This window comes from Natrix helvetica, assembly GCF_964273705.1.
Source record: "Natrix helvetica genome assembly, chromosome: 1".
Taxonomy (NCBI): Eukaryota; Metazoa; Chordata; class Lepidosauria; order Squamata; family Natricidae; genus Natrix; species Natrix helvetica.
In genome coordinates, this window is record NC_138548.1 from 82,061,201 (window position 1) to 82,077,604 (window position 16,404).

Consider the following 16,404-nt stretch of genomic DNA (forward strand, 5'->3'; position numbering starts at 1 on the left):
CTGTAGTCTCCGAGTGCATCTCAAGGGAAGCCCCATGTAGAGAGCATTGCAGTAGTCCAGGCGAGACGTCACTAGCGCATGGGTGACTGTGCGTAGGGCATCCCGGTCCAATAAAGGGCGCAATTGGCGCATCAGGTGGACCTGATGGAACGCCCCCCTTGCCACGGCTGTTACATGGTCATCCATGGACAGCCGGGCGTCTAGGAGGACGCCCAAATTGCGCACCTGTTCCATGGGGGCTAGTTGCACGCCCCCAATGGCCAGGGATGGAAGCACCTGGTTGAACCGGGGGGCCGGAAGCCACAGCCACTCCGTCTTGGAAGGGTTGAGTTTTAGTCGGTTGCCATCCATCCAGACCCGTACGGCCTCCAAACACCGGGACATCATTTCGACGGCCTCATTGGGGTGGTTCGGGGTGGAAATGTATAGCTGAGTATCATCAGCATACAGATGATATCCCACCCCAAAACCACGGATGATCTCACCCAGCGGTTTCATATATGTGTTGAACAGGAGAGGCGAGAGCACCGATCCCTGTGGCACTCCACATGTGAGTGACCTCCGGGTCGAACTCTGCTCCCCTGCCAACACACGTTGCGTCCGGTCAGAGAGGTAGGAGCCAAACCACCGTAAGACGGTGCCCCTGACTCCCAGCCCCTCTAGCCGGTGCAACAGGATACCATGGTCGATGGTATCGAACGCCGCCGAGAGATCTAATAGGGCCAGGATAGAGGAACAACCCCTATCTCTGCCCCTCCAGAGATCATCAACCAATGCGACCAAGGCCGTCTCCGTGCTGTGCCCGGGTCGGAAGCCGGACTGGCGCGGGTCTAGATAATCATTTTCCTCCAGGTGACGTGGGAACTGCTGTACCACCACACTCTCTACAACCTTCGCTAAAAAAGGAAGGTTGGAGACAGGACGGTAATTGGCTAGGTCCGTTGGGTCCAGGGAAGGCTTCTTGAGCAGGGGCCTCACCACCGCCTCTTTCAAGGCGGCCGGTAGAGACCCCTCACCCAACGAGGCGTTCACTAGGCCCAGGAGCCAGTCGCGCGTAACCTCCCAGGATGCCAGTACAAGCCAGGAGAGACACGGGTCCAATAAACATGTGGTGGGTCGCAGACGTCCACGCAACCTGTCCAAATCCTCGATGGCAACCGAGTCAAACTCCTCCCAAAGCGGTCCCTCAAGACTCGCCACGGGCGTCTCTACTGGACCACTGAAAGGGGCCCATCCCATCCGGATTTGAGCGACTTTGTCCTGTAGATATTTCCCAAACTCCTCTGCTCTGCCCTGTAAAGGGGCTTCCCGCGGTCTCTCAAACAAGAGGGAGCGAGTCACCCGAAACAGGGCGGCAGGGCGGTTATCTGCAGACGCAATAAGAGCGGCACAATATTGACGTTTGGCCGCTCTTAATGCCACAAGGTACGTCCTCAAATAGGCTCGTGCCTGTGCTCGGTCAAATTCGGAATGGGAGGATCTCCAACGACTCTCTAGGCGTCTCTTGTGGCGTTTCATCACCCTTAGCTCCTCAGTAAACCAAGGGGCCAGGGTGGTTCGTCGCCGCAGGAGAGGCCGCAAAGGCGCCACCCGGTCTAGGGCCCCGGTAGTCACACTATTCCATGCGTCCACCAGGTCCTCTACTCGAGGGCGGGTCAGATCCACAGGAGGTGGCCCAAGCTCCGTCTGGAACCTATCTGGTGCCATCAGGCGCTTGGGGCGGAACCATCTAGTACCTTACGGTTCCGCCTCCTCGCGGTGGGGGGTAGCACCAGGGAAGTCAAGCCGGAGAAGTGAGTGATCCGACCATGACAGGGGAATAATGGCTAGATCCCCTATTCCCAGATCACTCGTCCACTGGCCAGAGACAAAGACAAGGTCCAGCGTGTGGCCTCCCTCGTGAGTAGGGCCCTGAATTAACTGGGTCAGGTCCATGGCTGTCATGGAAGCCATGAACTCCCGAACCCCCTCAGACGCTTCTCCCATCGACGGCAGATTAAAATCCCCCATCACTAACAGTTTGGGGGTCTCAACCGCCACCGATGAGATCAGCTCGAGGAGTTCAGGCAGGGCCGCTGACGTATAGCGAGGAGCCAGGTATACTATCAGCAGGCCCAACTGCCTCCCTGGGCCCCATCTCACGACAAGGGACTCACACCCGGATGTCTGTGGCACGGTGAACTCTCTCGGCTCTAATTCTTCCCGGATAATCACTGCTACCCCACCGCCCCTTCCCTGGGCCCAAGGCTGGTGAAATGCTCGATAACCTGGCGGGCACATTTCCACGAGGGGTAAGCCACCCTCATGGCCCAACCAGATCTCGGTTATTCCTGCGAGGTCCGGCTCCCCCTCCAAAATTAGATCGTGAATGAGGGGGGCCTTATTGACAACGGACCTCGCGTTGCATAACATCAGTCTCAGGCCTTGGGTCTGTAGATCCTGACCACCTAGTATGCAGGGGTTGGTACGAACGACCGGGAATGACCAAAAACCCCGGTCTCCCAACCGACTACGCGCTCTTGATCTGTCCTCGCACCTGCCCCTCCCCACGACCGTTGGTATCAAGGAGCCCTGCACAGGAATGCTATCTTCCCTCTCCTCCCCCACTCCGCTCCCTCCTCCTTCGACCACACCTAGGTGCCTGGCTCTCCCATCCCTCCTGACTTCCCCCCCCCCACCCCTGGAACCTCTTACAACTTTTAAAAAACAATTAATTAAAAAACCCCTCAGTGTGCGCTTCCTCCACCTCTCTGGGTTAATGAACCCGTCCTCGAGGTGGGCCCTTGAGAGGGCAGGAGGCCATAGCTGCGAGAGGGGGGACTCCCGCATTAAAATAAGGTCAGACCTCGTATACATAATAAATGATAAATAATAGATACATAAATACACCGGGCTAAAGATGGATACTGGGTGCTAAAGGTGTTAAATAAGTCTACCCGTTAAAATCATGACAGAACGGCAACCAAGATTACAAGATGAGAGAGATGAGAGAGATGGGTAAAGAAATAGGTAGAAGTGGTTAAAAAATAAGTAGGGCCTACAATCTACAGTACTTAATAGTAGGGGTTTAGGCAGATCTTAAAAACCGTGAGAGAGTGAGCAGATAGTCCATAGCAGGCGGGGGGGGGGCTCAACAACTCCCCACAGTCCTTCCATGCCCCAGATGGTAAGGGGTTTGAGCCGTCCTCAAAGTCTGTACAAAGACAAGCGGATCATCCATAATGGGAAGGAGGTGGTGTCGGCGGCTCCCCGTGAACCTTTCAAGCCCCAGCGTCGCCTAAGCGCCATTTCAGGCGGCCTCTGTTATTCAATCCACATTTCAGGCGGCCTCTGTTATACAATCCACACCTTCCGCCGGCCTCCGGCGCCCTCCAACAACTCCGGCGACTCCGATGTTACAATGTTTCAATGTTTCAAAGTTACAATGTTTCAAGCCCAGCCCAAGCCTCCCACGACCTCCACTGGGCTTCTGGTAGGCTCGGGGCTCCCAGCAGGTCCAGTGGGTCGGGAACTGATGTTTAGAGCCCCCGATGATCTTCCAAGCCGCCTCTGCCACCCCCGCCTCCCTTCGCCTTCTCTCGAGTGAGGACGCCATCGTATCCCCGTCGCTAGCCGCTCAGGGCGCTCAGGGCGTCGTTGGTCTCACCTCAGGCTGTCGAAGCTGCCGTGGCTTGCAAACGCCCGCAAACGCCGACCAAGCTGATCGTAACCGCCAAAACGCCAGCTCCAGCAGCCGCCGACGCCCGTAGTCTCCCGGAATAAGCCGACGCGCTCGCACGCCGACCGCCATTTCCTGGCTCACTACTGATTTTCGAAAAGCACCAGTTTGCTTCTTCCACTCTCCTGTGCCGTCCGGCCACCCTGGGGGACCATTAGGGTCCTGAAATACGCCAGGGTGGTCCCTGGGTAGGTTCATGGTCCTCCAGTTCGTCTAAGGACCAGCAGCACCCAGCCCGGTCAAAAAGTGCCCCGAAAAAGCACGGAGCTCAGAGGCTGACCGCCATCCTCCTGGAAGCTCCTCCTCCTCTTCCTCATGCCGGTCACATGACCATGGAGATGTCTCCGGACAGGGCTGGCTCTTTGGCTTTGAAATGGAGGTGAGCACCACCCCCTAGAGTAGAGAACGACTAGCACATATGTGCGAGGGGAACCTTTACCTTTACTTTATACTTTATACTCAAAACAGAGTAGAAATACCATCAAAAGCTTTTCCTCCAGAGAAGATACCTAAGGAGACCAAAACCTGCTTTCATAAAGCAAAGTGTTAGATATTAGCATATATCGCAGCAAGTCTCCTCTCTGGTCCGCCGCTACGGCGGGAAATAGGTATCGCTCTGATTGGTCGAGAGGCGTACCCGATTCCTATAAAAGGGGAACCCTCCGGCCACAGAGCAAGCTGGATCACTATTACTACTAATAAAGAGCTGTTAAGTCACTTCGTGTCCGCAGTCTGTTCTCTCGTTGCCCAGATCCAACATTGGTGACGAAGGTGGGATCGAGAGACAGATAGGACGAAGAACGCTACTTCAGAATCTCCGGATTTGATCCAGCCCAGGAATTCGGCAGAAATTCCGGCAGCCATCTCAGGACACCGCAGCGCGGCAAATTCAAACGAGAGAAGATGGCGATGCACACTCCCCCCGCTCCATTTGACCCAGCGAACGACGAATGGGAGGCATTCATGATTCGTTTCGAGTGTTTTCTCGAAGCGAACGAATACACGGGGATAACCGACGCCCGAAAGAAAAACATCTTCCTCGGCTACTGTGGAAAAGAAGTCTTCAACACGGCCAGAGACCTCACCGCGCCTACTCCGATACAAGTGGTATCATGGACGGCGTTGCAACAGACCCTACAGACTCATTACGCGCCAAAACCGTCCCGCCACGTTTGCCGCCAGGAATTCAACACGAGGAACCAGAAGGCGGGAGAATCAATCAACCAATACGTTGCAGCCCTACGTAAGGCATCAACTAACTGTGAGTTCAGGGATCTGGACGAGCATATCCTGGCGCAATTTGTTTGTGGGTTAAGGGACATTTCGCTACAAAAAAGGCTGTTGGCAAATCCAAATTTAACCCTACAAATAGCACTAAATGAAGCAAGGGCATCCGAGTCAGCGGAAAGATCATCGGAAAGCATACAACGCGGATTCAACATAAGCCAGCCAGCACCCAGGCAAACCAGAGTCCACTACGAGGACACCAACCCCGACTACGAGGATCCTGAGTTCGAGGACAGTCACCTGATGCGGAGCAGTCACATGAGGCCTGGGGGGAGACCCGGATTCCGTTTGCCGCCCTGCGCAAGCTGCGGAGGAAATCACCCCCGGTCTACCTGTCGGTTCAGGAACGTTGTTTGTTCACACTGCAACAAACTTGGGCACATCGCACGAGTGTGCCGGAGCGAAGTCCCTGCCTCACGGCAGCCACCTACGTACCGCCAACAGAAGCCCAACCCAGGGACTTGGCGAAATCAAAAAGGGCGCCCAGAGAGAAATCCACAAGTGTTTACCCAGAGAGAAAATCCCCAAAGAGCTGAGCAAGCGTATTCCCAGAGAGATTATACACAAAGAGCTGAGAGAGCGTTCTATCAAGACGCTCAACGAGAGTATTTTCAGAATACAGATGCTGAGATAGAGTTGACCCAGAGAGAGGAATTGCGAACGTATCTCACCACAATAAGTCAGGTCCGCACCAAGCGGCCTAAAAAGCTGAAAGTCACAGTCCTCTTGGAGGGCTCACCTTGCGAGCTGGAAGTTGACACAGGATCATCCCTGACGATCATTTCATGGGCATCCATGAAACAGGCTATCCCTAGCCTCAAAAAGAGCCAACTACGCGCTCCAGACATCCTGCTACGAGACTACCAGGGGAACCGAGTCCCCATCGTGGGCCAAGGCACATTCCAGATCCGTTTCAAGGACATCGTAGCCCAGCTGCCCATGACCATCGCCAGCGCACCGTTACAGAACCTTCTAGGACTAGATTGGTTTGAAGCCTTGGGGCTAGAAGTCACCGGAATCAACGCCGTGGAGAACAGCAGCGCTGAACAGATTTTTAAGGAGTTCGAGGATGTGTTCAGCCCCGGTCTCGGTAAGTATGTGGGTAAACCAATCTCATTCAATTTAGACCCCAAAGTGGCGCCAATCCGACTTAAACCGAGACGAGTGCCTTTTGCACTCCGCCCAAAAATAGATAAGGAGATAGATAAGTTAGTGGAGCAAGGAATCCTTGAGCCGGTGGATCACGCGCGCTGGGAAACTCCCATTGTGACCCCAGTCAAGCCAGACATGTCAGTCCGCATCTGCGCGGACTATAAATGCACAATTAATGTCGCGCTACAACAAAGCGCATATCCTGTGCCAGTAGTACAACACTTATTGCACTCGTTGGGGCCAGGAAAGATATTTACTAAATTAGACATGGCACAAGCTTACCAGCAGTTGCCCGTGGATAGCGCCACAGCGGAGGCCCAAACTATAGTGACGCATAGAGGAGCATTCAAATGCAACCGGCTACAATTCGGTGTGAGTATTGCTCCAGGTCTGTTCCAGAGCGTCATGGAACGGCTTTTGCAAGGGATACCGGGAGTCGTCCCCTATTTCGACGACATCTTGGTGTCCGCTGCAAACGAGGAGCAACTATTAAAAAGAGTCAGAACTGTTTTGGCCAGAATCAGAGAAAAGGGTCTCCGCCTCAAAGAGGAGAAATGCCAAATTAACGTGCCTAGCGTAGAATTCCTGGGATATAGAATCGATGGTCAGGGAATACACCCCACTTCAAAGAAAATTAAGGCGATCCAGGACGCCCCCACACCACGAAATCAGACCGAGTTGCAGGCCTTCCTCGGACTACTTAACTTCTACAGCGTTTTTCTGAGACAGAAGGCGACCGTTGCTGAACCATTACATCGACTACTCCAGAGAAACACAACATGGAGATGGGTACGATCCGAAGCAGCAGCTTTCAACGCAGTAAAGCGCCTACTCACAACCGACTCGCTACTAGTTCAATACAGCCAGACGCTCCCACTGGTATTGACCTGCGATGCATCCCCATTCGGCGTCGGCGCAGTCCTCAGCCACAGAATGCCAAACGGGAACGAAGCACCCATCGCCTTCTACTCCAGGACTCTTTCATCGGCCGAGAGGAACTACAGCCAGATGGACAGGGAAGCGTTAGCCGCTGTCGCTGGAGTTAAACGTTTTCATGAATACCTCTATGGGCGCGACTTCGAGCTGATTACGGATCACAAACTGCTGTTGAGACTCTTGGCGGGAAACCGCCCCACACCAGTCTCCCTTTCTCCACGCATGACCAGGTGGACTGTTTTCCTGGCTGCATATTCATACAAGCTGATACATCGACTGGGCTCCACTCTAGGACACGCAGACGCACTCAGCCGTTGCCCACTACCGGACCTTTTGCCAGACCCCACTCCCGAAGTACCGGTGCTGCTCATTGACTGTTTGGACTCAGGACCGGTTTCTTCCTGCGACGTTGCAAGGTTCTCTTCTAAAGACAATATAATAAAGCAAGTTCAAACTTGGGTTTGGAGGGGGTGGCCGAAGGGAAACGTGGGCCTGAAATTCAAAATGTTTTGGTCAAAACGGGATGAACTCTCAGTGTTACAAGGTTGTTTATTGTGGGGGGATCGAGTTGTTATTCCTTATGCATTACGTAGAAATGTGTTAGATGCATTACATGTTGGTCATCCGGGGATTGTTAGGATGAAGGCGTTAGCAAGAAGTTACGTTTGGTGGCCAAACATGGACAAAGAGATAGAGGAATGGGTGGCCACTTGTGATCCATGCCAAGAATCGAGACCAGCACCCCCGGAAGCGCCTGCCACAGAATGGGAAAAGCCCAAAGCACCCTGGTCGAGAATACACATCGACTTCGCAGGGCCAGTTCAAGGTCAGACTTTCCTTATAGTTGTGGATGCATACTCCAAATGGCTAGAAGTAGTCCTAATGACTTCAATCACGGCAGAGGCAGTCATTAAGGTTCTACGGCGACTTTTCGCCACTCATGGCCTGCCCGACCTCCTGGTCTCCGATAACAGGCCCCAGTTCACGGCCATGCAATTCGAAACGTATTTAGCAGGTCAGGGGATTCGGCATGCCCTCGTCGCACCATTCCATCCGGCATCAAACGGACAGGCGGAGAGAATGGTGCGATCCGCAAAAGAGGCCCTCGCTAGGATGGGTCCAGGTGATTGGCAAACACGCATTGACCATTACCTATTAATTCAGCACATTACCCCCAGCGCAATGACGGGTAGGAGCCCCGCTGAACTACTCATGGGCCGCCATCTACGGTCTCACCTGGACCGTCTTCACCCAAATTACTCTGCCACAGCGCCCCCAGACTCTACAAGCAAAATTCGGAGTTTTAGCATAGGGGATTCAGTATACGCCCACAACTATGCAGGGGGGACATTGTGGATGCCGGCAAGGATCATCGGCATCACGGGTCCACGATCGTATCTGCTAGAACTGGAAGATGGGTGAAACTGGAAAAGGCACATCGATCAACTACGGGGTCGCCTGGAGCACTCAGACCTGCGGGCTGACGATGGAAATTACCTGCCAGCACAAAGTCAGCCGCTCGAGAGCCCCAACACAGAGAGCCACGACACCCACGAGCCCAGGGCAGAACAAGCGGTCGAAAGAGAACCCGAACAACGCCAAAGCAACGAAAGTCTGCAGACCCCCGAACGCGAAGTAGAGAAAGCAACCGATCCTGAAACCATGCCAGATCAACCAGAACTGCGACGTTCTACCCGTGTAAGGCAAACACCAACATATCTTAAGGACTATGTAACCAACCGTAATGCGCCGTCTAAGAGGGGAGGGGTGTTAGATATTAGCATATATCGCAGCAAGTCTCCTCTCTGGTCCGCCGCTACGGCGGGAAACAGGTATCGCTCTGATTGGTCGAGAGGCGTACCCGATTCCTATAAAAGGGGAACCCTCCGGCCACAGAGCAAGCTGGATCACTACTACTACTAATAAAGAGCTGTTAAGTCACTTCGTGTCCGCAGTCTGTTCTCTCGTTGCCCAGATCCAACACAAAGCATTGACATACGGGCTACCTGTCTATCGTTTGTTCTCAAAACTAAAGTCAGCAGTTGAGCAGAGGATTTAGAGCAGGGATCTAACTGCTACCAAAGGACTCTATAAAAAGCTGCTAAAGCAGGAAAACAACACCAGACAGAAATTTCATCTTCATTTCAAGAGTGCCTTAGTGCTCCATGTAGGCCTTGTGTTGTTTTTAGAAAATAATATGGTGGCTGGCTATACTGTGTTTTGCTTGGAAACAGAGCAGAAAAAGACAAATGCAACTGAATCAGCAGAAACCATCCTGGTACTTTATAAAATGTGACCATTTGCTTTCTAATTAATGTATGTTCAATTTCTGACTATGTCTATAATCCCTTTAATGGTAGTCCTTTTGTTAAACACAATACTTCCCAGACTTCTCTAATGATTTCCCTCCTATTTTTCACAAGAGACTTCAATTCCTATCTTTTCCATTTATCGTGCAATGTGATCTGCAGATTCCTTTTATTTTGAAGCAAGAACATTCTAAACATTTGTTAAAATAGAAGTTATTTAACAAAAATCTCTCCTCTATGCATGTGGATGTGCTTGCGCGCGCGCGCGCACACACACACACACACACAATCTTCTTGGCTAGCATTGAATAAACAGCTTTTGTGTGGGTTTTGGCATCTGTTCCTGGCTGCAATCAGGTTCTGGACAATCTAAATAAAAATACTGCTGTAATTCCGTGCAGGTTTTGGCATGCACTGTAATTGGATCAAGTAAATAATCTTAGCTCTCTTTCTGTACTTAAAAAAAGGGGCACTAAACCTGGAATCAACCATTTAATCATTTCATTCACAGGGAACCGTCCAATAGGAATTACAGCATTTTCAGGAAACACTGTCAAGACTTGGTGTTTGTAATCCTTACAGCATCCGAGAGTAATTATTTCCTAGGGACTGTGCATAGGCAGCTGTGCAAAGTGACAAACTATTCTTCCGGTGCTCTTCGGAGATCCAGCACACCTGTTTCCTGCTTCTGCAAAGGGTCCAGTTTCATTTGGAACATCCTGTTGGAAAGCATCACTCACTGAGTTTCTCCCTAGTGTGTCTGAATGCCGTAGAGTTTGTGCCACTTCAATGATGGTTGAATTTCCTGGGTTGCTCATTGTCCTTCTAATATGTGTGGACTTCAAACTGGATGGCCTTTAAACAAGCCACAAATGACCTTCAATGTGATCATTATAACGCAGGTCCTGCTGGCTTGACCAGAGGGAGACTGCCTTTAGTCTCCCTGGTTGTTCCCCGAGTACTGGCAGCATTTTAGCTTAAATATCAGATATGTTAAATTATAGGGAGGAGAAAGAGGCGTACGGGAATATTCATACACAAGAATTAGTTTGATGTGTTTTGCGTAGAGTCTATTTTTAGTCTAAAGTTTATTTAACTAAAGTATTTAGTCACCCATCTCACCAAAAGTGACTGAGCAGAGTACAACAAAGCTAAAACAGTGAATAAATATATAAAATCATATTATTATACAAATATTTATATTATAAAAAGCAGGCAAGTTCTCAGGTGAACTATAGCCATACACATATCAGTCTATAATTCAATGTGGAAGTCAAAGCAAAACCAGCTTGCATAAGGCTACCAAATCTGATGTGAAAAGTGCTAGATAACTACTAGATGCCAGGAAAGACATGCTGCCATCTAGTGGTCATTCAGATTTTTGTAGTCCAAATTATGACCGACCTAACAACACTTGAACCCATGCAAAGCTGACTATTTGTCACACAGCCTGCAGGCAATGGATACTTTACTTGTCTGGTGTCATTTGGTAATCATATTATTCAAAATCAGATTGTGTATTCCTAAATTGGGGTCGTATAATTGAGGTAGCAGTCAGGATCTAGGCAATAAAGACTGGTATGCCAATGAAGTTTATTGGGAAATGGCCCGAAACACCAATAATGCACTTTGAACTCAATTTAATGTCCTCAATATACTTTTAAAGCTTTCTTCCTTCTAGGGCAAACTGGCAGCCCCCGGTCTGGATATGTCATGCAGAGGCCACGAAAGGGAAAAACATTGTGATATATTATGACGACAAAGTGATGCTGTGAGTTTGACACCCATGTTGTAGGGGAACACTTGGTTTTTCCTCACTGCAGTCTAATATGTAATTTAGTGCTGTTATCATTCCTATAAATTGGGGATTATTCTGGAGTGTCCATTAGAGATCTGTACATTACAGAGAGTGGGGAATGAAAAATCCAAGATGGCAGCTATGACCACATGAAGGTCTGCCCATTTTTATGTGCAATACACATTACAAATGACAGGGCTTTGATTCCATGGTTACTTGCAGCTATCTTAATGACTTTCAAGCTCCTCCAGGGCAGAGGTGGGTTCCTACCAGTTCAGACCAGTTGCGTCAGCTCAGTAGGTAGTGACTCGGCCTGCCACCCCCCCAAACCAGTTCTATTGGCCATCTTGTTTTTTGCTTCTGCACATGCGCAGAAGCATTTTTTACTACTGTGCATGCACGCATGACGCACATCAAGGGTGCGGGCAGCACGTCCCTGAGTGAACCAGCAGTAGCAGAAGCTGGAGCCCACCCCTGCTCCAGGGGACACACTTCATCTTGCCCATTTAAAGCAGAGGGTTCAGGGGTAACCCCTCCCATCAATCATCTTCAAATCAAGCTCCCTTCTTAAACAGTTGTGACTAGAATCCAAGCTGATACAATTCACCGAGTCTCTCATTGGCTGGCAATAGTGCTCATAATGTTAATGACTGAGTTTTAAACTGCACAGAGCCACAATTTCATGAAGCATGGATAATTAATCACAAATTCAAAGAAGCTTGTAAATGAACCTATTATCTTCAGCAGTGAAACATTATTCCTGGGTTCGTACATCATACTAATTCAAAAGCCTGCTATGCAAGCCTTCGCTGCTGGGTTCACACAACAAGATGCTGAAACTAACCCAACCTTATTATGACTTGGCACAGCATATGAGTTCAGCTTGTGTGTACAATTGCCCTCATCAAAGAGAGTCCAACAGCTGCCATCATCCCTGTTCTCAAATAGAAGAGAGTATTAAATGAGTAAGAGGAAAGTAATAGCAGGAGGTAGGAGACAGAAGACAGTCTTTAATTGAGCTCTTGCAATGTTGTTTTCAAGGTGAAATGAAAGAAAATGGCTCAAAGTTTTTAAGTTTGATGGAAGCATTTCAAGTGATTAATGAGCAGATATCTTCGACTTTACCAAGTGAGTATCAGTCTGCATGTAAAGCTGCTGTGAAAGGTGCAGCAACACTTCCGGTTTGAAAACTGAGCAAGTTTAACATTTATTCTGTGAATGATGCGTCTTATTCTTGCATCAAAATGGGTGAAAACATAAAAGCTGTCTTTTTAATTATCCCCAGCTGCACTTGGAAGGCAAAAAAGTGTCTCATGCTTTTCCCATAAAAGGTGGCTGCTGAAAGTAATGTACATATTGAGCCCTCTAGAAATCATAGTTGAGGATGGCAGAATGGGAAGTCAAAAAACACTTACATATTTCTAATATTTACAGTGAGAATTTACTGACCCAATATATTTCTCCTTCAGGTTTGCTATTGCCGAGTATCTCACTGTCAGTAAACAACACTTTGGTTTTAGACTGATACAGAAGATTTTTTCCTCATTAAACTTAGTCATTTTATGACTGTTTTTTTGCCTTGTTTCCCTCAGAGCCCTAGAAGCAGCATATATTGATTTTTCTTTGACCAATGGGGAATTTAAAATATACTGTTCTCCTGGGTTGCTGAAAAATCAGTGGGGTGAATGAAAAGCTAAAGAGTTCATCACTTCTTCCAGATAATCAGGCAAAGTTGATTGTACTTAAAGCTGGCCTGGCTGATCTCTTTCCAAAAGATTTCATTCTTTTATTGAAGGACAGTAATGACTGTAATAAACACATTTCAAAAATCTTGATTGTGACAGCTGGCATCATTTTTTCTCATCATGAAAGTAACTTTTAATAGTTGTGTTTTAATTCCTTTTGTATAAAAACATCTCCAAAGTCTAGAGATATAATTCCTATATTAGGAAGCATACAGGTGGCTTGATGGTAGCTCCTAAAAGTTACCCATATTTTGGGTCCAAAAGCTTTTGTTCTGAACCTGCCAAGAGAAAGATATCAATAAAAAGAATTCAAAGGCTGAATAGACAACACAAAATTCATGTCCAATGTGGTGACCAATAGGAAACAGCCAAAGGTGGTGACACCTTCCAACACATCTTCCTCCTCCTATTTTCTCCCCAACAACAAACCTGTGAGGTAGGTTAGGCTGAGAAAGAATGACTGGCACAAAGTCAGCCAGCTGGCTTTCATTGTTAAGGTGGAACTAGAACTCACAGTCCCTGAGCCAACCAACAGTAACAGAAGCCGGAAACCACAACCACATCCAAGCTAAAAGTACATCATTAAAAAGCCACATCATTTCCCCCTCCTCATTTTGTAACATGTAGAGCAGTGGTGGGATTAATTTTTTTTTACTACCGCTTCTGTGGGTGTGGCTTCGTGGGCATGGCAGGGGAAGGATACTGTAAAATCTCAATCCTCCCCCCCCCCCCACTTCAGGAGAAGGTTGTTGCAAAATCCCCATTTCCTCCCGATCAGCTGGGTCTCAGGAGGCAGAAAATAGATGGGGACAGGGCCAGTCAGAGATGGTATTTACTGGTTCTCCAAACTACTCAAAATTTCCACTACCGGTTCTCCAGAACTGGTCAGAATCTGCTGAATACCACTTCTGATGTATAGGACTTCTGAGTTTTCATAGGAACTTCAGTGCTTAGGAAGGTAGCTAAATCCTTCCTTCCTTAGTTGAAATCATATATTAAAAAAAACCTGATGTTTCACCTAAAAAAGAACTATATAATTTGAGATTGTTTTAGAAATTTATTATACACAAGTAATTTCCATTTGAACCTGAATCCTAGTAATTAAATGGTCATATCTATATGTTTTCTTGACAGTAAAACAAAATTGATTTTCCACTTTTTCTTTTGAAATGTTATAGTTAATTTCCAGAGGGGAAAATGTATCCATCTAACCCTACTTTAAATTGTTTCTTACATAAGATAAGATTTAGCAGTAAATTAAAGTCAACTACTTTTTTTCCTGAAGAAAAAAAGTTTCTCAACAACGGTTTCTATTTGTTTCTTTTGTCTCTTTAATTCTTCAACAATTATTTAAAATATGCCATTCTAACTCTCCTTCCCACAACATCAATGAATCAGAAGTCAGTTTGCTAAGTTTCTGTTTGCCATTATAATTACATTTCTTCTTTCCTTAAGATTCAGCTTCTTATGTATTCACTTCTTGAACTTTCCATAACAAGAAAAAAAAAACTGAACTTGGGAAGCAATCATAAGAACTGGAAACAAAAACAAAATGGCTCCTTCAGTACTTCCTGATTTCCATTGCCACCAGCCAATCAACACGGTGTCCACTATGCTTTATTTCCCAGTTATGGTAGTCCAGCTGCAGAAATATGGACATTAAGGTTGGGTTTATCAAAGTGCTTAAAATAATGCACCTGAAGTTATAAGCGTCTATGAAATTGGTCTGTATGCGTATGAGGCAGAGAGAAAACATAAAAGTAATGTACCAACTACAGCTTGTTTCCACACCATTAATAAAAGATACCTTGGAAATGAATTCTAACCAGTGGAGCTAAGTACTACCTATTTGAAAGAGATTTTTTTTTAAAAAAATAATCTTAATATTGCCTCTGCTCAAAGCCACTTCATGAATTAATTATCAAACAGAAGGTTGAATTCGAATCACATTTTTTTGGCAGAAACATTTGCTACAGAGCTCCACTGAAGAAATTATCGAATCTGAGGATGTTTGTTAGGCAAGCCAATGCTTGTATTACTGTGTTGGAAGAAATGTCCTTCTGGGTTCGGCTCCAAGTGGGGAAAAAGACACTGGAGACATGGAGGCTGTTTGGAAAGATGGTTTTAATGGTGGACAGGACCACATGGCTTGAGTCCTGAACAGAAAAGGTGATCACATACTTCCATGTTGGTGGAGAAGAAGAGAAAGGAAGAGAAGGGGCTTGCTAGACTTTTTATAACCTGTTCAGTCCCACCTCTCTGTTTCCTGTTCCTGTGTAAGAAATGTATTCTGATTGGTTGTCAGACTCACATGGGCCCATGCAGGGGCAACCCTCTAGGCTGTTTTGTATTCAGGTTTGATTGAGTTCAGCTGCCATGTGGTCAGTTGAATAAAGGCTTATATTATCCTGCCTTATCCCATCACTCTGGAGTTAAGAGGAGAACTCTTTATTATGTAAAGTGGACTAGCTTGGTCTTCTTAATGGCCCATTGACAAAGTGGGGATGGGCTGGAAGCTGTAGGAATTTACTTTGTGTTTAAAATGTGTTTCTCCCTTTTTTCACATCCAGGAAAATATAATATTCTGCCTTTTCAATATTTCCTAGGATATTTCATTTTTCTGGGAGAGGGCTAGGTGATAACTTCCTACAACTGAAAAGAGGAAAGAGATGCATCTAGTATAATTATTTTGATTTAATGATGCAAATAAAAAACAAAAGATATTGACTTGAATAAGCAGCAAATTTCTAAGCTTATGACTCAATACTCCAAGTACTCAGACAATATTCCAAGCCAAAACTAGACACAGAATTCAATTTATGCTCTCAATTATTTCCTTCATGGAAAAAGCAATATGTAGTACACAGGAATCAATAAGTAACTTTATTACATATTAATATGTAAATAGCCTTATGCTATTATATATGGATTTATGCTATTATGCTACAGGTCCATGGGGGAAGCCCTTGCAGAATGGAAAATACAACATAGACCACAGTTTTCTGGCTAGTTAGCCCTGTCATAGGAAGGATGGAAATAAGAAATAGAAATGTATGGTAGGATACAAAAGAAGAACAGGTGAGATGTTAGAGAGAAAAGTTACATTGAGAAAATACAGTAAAGATGCCCTTATTCAAGATGGGAGTTTTCAGGAACCAGCAAGATTCACCACTCTCTCCACCTCCAACAGGGAGAATGGAACAAGCGAGGAGTGAGCTTCCCGGGAGCATTTTTAACTTGAGCCACCTCTTTGCTCTTTGGATGCATAGTGAAGAAAAAGCTTATTCATCTCTACCGTGTGATCCTTTAGGAGGCAGTGAGTGTCATCACTTTGGCATCATTTTAAACATCCAGTTACAAATCAAAAGGCCTGCCTCTTTTTTTCATACCCTGATGTCTGCAGTGTATTTCACACAACTTGTGGCAGCTGCACCAAAAGGAAAAGAAAAATAAAACCTA

General features: G+C 47.2%; 1 protein-coding gene and 1 long non-coding RNA gene across 3 annotated transcripts in view; both read left to right on the forward strand.

The window, feature by feature from the left end:
• TP53I11 (tumor protein p53 inducible protein 11) overlaps window positions 1-16,404 on the forward strand; it is a 373,245-nt gene that overhangs the window by 185,386 nt on the left and 171,455 nt on the right. The gene's annotated exons all lie outside the window — the stretch shown is intronic.
• Window positions 1-16,404, forward strand: part of LOC309385115 — a 58,964-nt gene that overhangs the window by 17,455 nt on the left and 25,105 nt on the right. The window contains exons 4-6 of one of the 2 annotated variants that reach the window (XR_014174158.1): window positions 11,084-11,173; window positions 12,242-12,328; window positions 16,136-16,367. This is a non-coding gene — a long non-coding RNA (uncharacterized lncRNA). Of the gene's footprint in view, window positions 1-11,083; window positions 11,174-12,241; window positions 12,329-16,135; window positions 16,368-16,404 lie in introns of those variants that run through there. The other variant, XR_014174157.1, reaches the window with a different exon arrangement.